The sequence below is a fragment of the Lepisosteus platostomus genome, chromosome 28 (genome assembly GCF_059453375.1).
Source record: "Lepisosteus platostomus isolate fLepPlt1 chromosome 28, fLepPlt1.hap1, whole genome shotgun sequence".
NCBI classification, from domain to species: domain Eukaryota; kingdom Metazoa; phylum Chordata; class Actinopteri; order Semionotiformes; family Lepisosteidae; genus Lepisosteus; species Lepisosteus platostomus.
Window position 1 is genome coordinate 3,467,466 of NC_142638.1, and position 6,000 is coordinate 3,473,465.

Here is a 6,000-nt window from a genome sequence, read left to right on the forward strand (position 1 = left end):
CTTTAAACCATTCTTAATGTCATAACCACACTAGTAACATTCTTGTACACTAGGGGGAGACCAACACCATCACATTTTAACTGAGAGTCAGTCACTTTACTGTACGTCCCTTATTGTGATATTATATTTCGATATTCTTCTATGTACTGTATACACTTTACTCACTGGATTATCATTTAGTATGGCATCTCATTCTATTAGAAATCAGCATATCCTTATGAGTATCTCTAACAATTTCTTTTCCTGCGTTTATGTGATGCGTTTTGTAATGTCAATCATAACAGTACATTGATTAGTTATAATATTTTAGTTATACTGTATTAACAATGACAGGAGCTGCCAGTTGACTTAATGAACAAAAGAACAACCAATTGCACTGATGAGTCTCAGATGAAACTGGTCTGGAAATGTTTTTCCTTCTTTTTATTTATGATAAAGGAATTATTGTTTCAAATTATATGTAGGTATGTATACATTATGTATACTGCCCTGCTGAAATATTAGAGTATACTTCCTTTGGGGATTACAGTTGTAATACTGTCACATCAAACCTGTGAGATGTTGAGATTAGATATTTGTTTATTTTAGGTGAGGCCATCAACAGTGAATACAACTCTGCATAAAAAGAACGTAGCTCTTTGCAGCCAGAATTAAGCTTCCTGATTTTATTTCTGCTGTTCACTATCTTTAAAGCTCATACAAAAGTTTCTGAATTGTTAAATTCACACTACAGGTACTGATAAGGAAGCTATTTTGCCTTACATGTCTGTGATGGGTGTATTTGTTTCCTGATACATTATCTAGGGGTTTACAGTTCAGTAAAAATATATTGCTTCCTGTGAAAGGATAAGGTATAGGGTTTTAGTTACAGTCTTTACTTTGCCCCTGAGTTTATTACACCCCATTTTAAGGGAATCAAGATTGCAAATAAAGATATCCAGCTGATCTCTTCATTAAGCTCTACCCAGTTTATTACTCCCCATTTTAAAGGAATCTTGAGTGCAGATAAAGATATTTAGCTGATCTTTTAATTAAGCTCTACCCTTACAACATTCTAACTCAACCACTGCACCACACTGGGGTGGCTTATTGTTGTGACTAGGTCTGATCTGATCTACCATCTAACTTTCACACCTGGTGCAACACCCATTTTTCCTGTGCTGTTCAGAATGGTTTGAGTACGTGTCAGAAACTGCACACTAGGTGAGAACCCAGGGCTTCTTCATGCCTTGTGTTTTGTTCCAAAAGGACTGCAAAATGCATGGAGTGAGATCCTGCCTCTCTCTACAGACCTTTGTGTTACCCTCTTTAGCAAAGCATTGAGGAGAGTCAAAATAAACAGGCTGATGTCAGCTAAGTGAGCCTTCGTCACTGAAGGATGAGGTAAAGACCTTTAGAGATAATGAAGAAAATGTACACAATACAAAGACAATGGCAAATCTTTTGAATATTTTTTTTACATAGATGGCCACTAGGGAAGATAATGATAACAAGCCTCATGTGAAAACAGGAAAGTGCTCAGTTTTGCGCAATCTTAGGCAAACAACTAAGAAAACTTGAAACAAATAAATCATTGTTCTCAATAGGGATGTTATTCATTAACCAATAACTAGAATCTTTCAGGACTCACTGGAAACAGCAGTTGTGCCCAGCAGATATAGAACTGTAAATATTTGTAACCATCTGCAAATGGAAAACCAAATTAAGAAACAGAAGTATAGAGTCCTAGCAAGTCCTATGTGTGTAATATGTAAAGCTGTGGTGGGATTCATTAAAATTAAATTGAGAGAAATTTCGGTATGTATGGTAATAGTCTTATTCAGGATAGTCATAATGCTTTTACGAACAGCATTTCCTGTCTAATCAACTTGCTTCTTTGGTCAAGCAACAACAGTGAGAGAAACAGAGATTATAATATCCATCCATCCATAATAATCCATAATTAGAAGGAATTTAATTGCTTCACTCTTGAACAGAGTAGGTTATGAGGGGACCTGATGCATGTATTTAAAAACCTAAAAGGTTTTGACGAAGTCATCTCAGTTCCTATGAGGAAATGAATGAAGGAACGGAGAGCAGGCATCACGTTTTTATACAGAAATGCCTGGGTGCCGAGCTGCAATAATGAAGCCGATTCACTGGAAACTTTACAGATACAGCAGTGTGTGATCCTTGGATTCAAAAGCACATAGCAATCAAAAAAGCAACATGGATCAAATGGCCTCTTCTCATTTACAATCCTCTCATGTTCTTTTAGAGCGTACTGAAATTCTCAGTGGTACCCTCTTGCTCTGCTTATTAGAATATGCTTATTACGAAGGCAGTTGATTTTCTTGTGAAATTTCTCTTCTAATTTTATAAGTACATTTTTGCTTTTGCTGTATTTTATTCTTAACCCAGACGTGCATGGCTATGATCACTGACGCTGATGGATATGATGAAATATAGTTCCTATCACCCAAAGAGACCTTCCTGTCCATTGTAGAGATTGTCAGTCGTCTTATTCTGTTTAGCTGTAAAGAGCAACTGCTGTCTCTTCAACACAAGGTCTCTATTTTTAACAGTTCTTTTCATGTATTTTTTAATGACTTTGTCAAATCAAAAGCACATGAAACTTTTTCCCCCTTCATATTCCATGCAAAGCACAAATAAAAGAAACACATAAAAAAAACACACATCTGCGGCGCAGTGCTAATTATTGTGAAACATTGGAGAGAATTTGTTCAATTCGAGGCTTCAGATCCTCTTCCAAACTGCTGATCCCAAAGTAGTGGTGCTCGTTTCATCTCGCTACTCTGTTGTTTTACAATTTGTGTCGTTATTGTGAGCCGTGCCAGGCAGGCTGATGTTTATTAAGAAACTGTCATGTCAGGAAGAATATAGTGGGACGCCGTGCTCTTCAGTATCCAACTGGGCTATTGAGCCCAAGGGAATTTTCATATAAAACTCCAGGAGGGACTTGGGAATACATCTCTTTCTTATGGGGATGCTTTCTATTTTTCTCACAACATTATATGTAGGGCAGCATGATGGCATAGTGGTTAACATTGCGGCCTCACAGTGCTGGCACTTGGAGCAATGCCTGAGGTGCTGTCTGTGTGGAGTTTGTATGTTCTCCCCATGATCATATGTGTTTCTTCCTGGTGCTCAGGTTTGCTCCCACACTCCAAACTCATATTGACTTCTGGGAACATTGTCCCTGGTGTGAGTGTACAGTCAGTGCCCGGCGATGTACCAATGACCCATCCAGGGTGTATCCTGCCTAATGCCCTCTGCTTGCCAGGATAGGCTGTACTGTGTAGTAGGCTGTGTGGTATTGGATAAAGTGATTAGAAAATGGATGGATATAATAATAATCTAGCAATTTGTCATTTGTCTGAATACACACTGAGCATTGAGGAAGAAACGGACATTTGAGAAGAGAAAGAATACAGTAGGTATTATAAAGTGTGTGGGCCGATGTCATGTCTCTGTACTACAGAGGCAAGCACCGTAGAGTGTTCACATGATAACGACTTCTGTGAGCAAAGTCAGAGCCAGCAAGCCTCCAGCCCTGTCCTGCTCACAGAGCAGCTCGACGAGGTGGCTTAACCCAGCAGGGACTAGGCTGGGCGAGTCCATCATCACACACATTCAGAACAACGTGATGAAAGTCCACTCACAGGAAACGAACACAGTTATGTGTCCGTATCAAAATGATGTTTTGTGCAAATACTTTTCTTTCCTCTGTGGAAAAATACCACAGCTAGAATTTCAAAAATTTGAAGGCAAGACCCAAAAAGCAAAGAACCCAAAAGAAGATGTGAGACTTTTGAAAGTTTTAAAATGAAATGCTGCACCTGTTTATCTACAGTATATAAGTAACAAGTTAAAGATAGAAGATGGCTAGACTGACTTCAGCCTAATTCCAAACATTCCTGTCACTTCTTAGCACGTCAGATCTCTTCAGATCCTGAGAAATCATGCAGCCAGGCCTTTTTCAGCAACACATCCTGATGGTAGTCAAGAGAGTTTTTCAATAGGTATAACAGAAGGCTAGTATGTTTAATTTAATTATCATAACATTACACCTACTGTATTTCTCCCCACAATAACCCATTAGTCCTGTCTTTCAGGGGTGTCGGGATTCCTGCAGAAGGGAATTATTTGTGATGATGTGACCATGATGGCACAGATCCTTGCTGACAGGGATCTTTAATTCCACTGCTCCACAATCCTGTCTTACAAACAACAGTTGGCAGTTTCTTGTTCCTCAAGTGCACAGTTTGCTTTAGATGCTGTTACGCTCAAACTTTGTTGATTTCTTTAAGACTTCATACAGGATACACTCAACATCCCAGAATCACTACAAGCTGTAGCTATAATCACACAACATGTTTTTGATTACTAAAACAATCTCATATTGATATTAAACTTTGTTGAGCAGTTATATTACATTTTGGCTGTATTGTAATGAAGAGTGTTCTTCATGCATAGACTTCCAATGCACACATGCCAGAAAGAAAAAAATGTTAAGGGCTCTTTTTTTTCTTAAAATATCATCTTATATCTTTTTTATAAAGAAAACAAAAACAATTTCATGTTTGTCTACCAACCGTCTGGCACTATTTCCAGAGACTTTATTCCAAATCAGACGTCAGCTGAATGTGTGGGAGACCCTGTGGGTTCAGCACATGTCTTATGGGCAGCAAGACACTTGACTATAATTGTGCACCACAGTGTGTGGGTGTAAGTAAGTCTTCATCCTGTTGTCTGTCCCCAGGGTACTAAGAAAGTCAGACAAACAAAATTAAAGCTGATTAATGTTTCACAATTTCAAAGTTCCAAAATTAGTTTAGCCATGTTCTCAGTGATTTACAGTAGGTCTATCATTCATCCTCTGGTATGATACGAATATAGTATGGTATGAATATTTATTTTTAGGGTATATTTCTACTAACCTAGCTCAGAAATATGAGTTAGCCATCCTGTCTCAATTCATATATTTACAGTAAAATACATAAAACAACAAACTGGCTCTTGTAAGTCTGATCAGAAATATTGCAGGCCTAACCAATGCGAACAGTGGCTGAGGAGTGAATTTGGAATGCTGATTTCAAAAGCACATGCAGAACCTCATCAGAAAGTGGTTAAGACTTGTTATATTTTCTAAATTATCCATGTCGATTTGTTTAACAGCACATGCAATTTGTTTAACTGCACATGTACAGTAGTATAGTTTTTGAAGTTTCTGTACCTTGTTTGTCCAATGAAAAAGCTATATGTCAGACAGGTACAGTATTCCTAGAATTCATTGTCTGCTTGCAGTAACATGCTATTGATTGGGTTGGTTATGTAATTTAAGGTAGGCAACAGGTTCTGACAGAACATAGCTGGTAGATAGGTGGTTTTGGTCTGGAGTAATACACGTACTTACCACACACTTAAGAAGATAACTCTTACCTTAAGAAAGAGTATTTGTATTTTTCTTCTGAAAGGCTTTCTTAAATGGAAGTGCAGTGTTTTCTGCATTTTTGGAAGCAGAGTAAGGATAGTTTTGTGAATGCGTTTTTAATGTAAAAGCTGGATTTGTAGTTACAAAACAAACTGGAAGGTGGCTTTAAGTGGATGCTGCACATTGGTGGTGGTGGAGGGGAGTCCCCATTACCTGTAAAGCGCTTTGAGTGGAGTGTCCAGAAATATAAGTGTAATTATTATAATTATTATTATTTAATAATAATAGGAGGAAGAATAGATTTTTTTTTGTATTTGTATAACTGCATTCTGTTTTTAATTGAGTTTTGATCAATGCCTTTTCAGAAAAGTATGTTATTTTCTTTGTTTTGATAAACTAATTCTAACAGAAAATAAAATAAATTGTTTCACTGTAGTTATTACCCTGGTCACTATGTTGAACACAGCTTAACATGTTTGTTCAACTGTGTTCAACATAGTGACCAGGGTAATAACTACAGTGAAACAATTCATTTTATTTTCTGTTAGAATTAGTTTATCAAAACA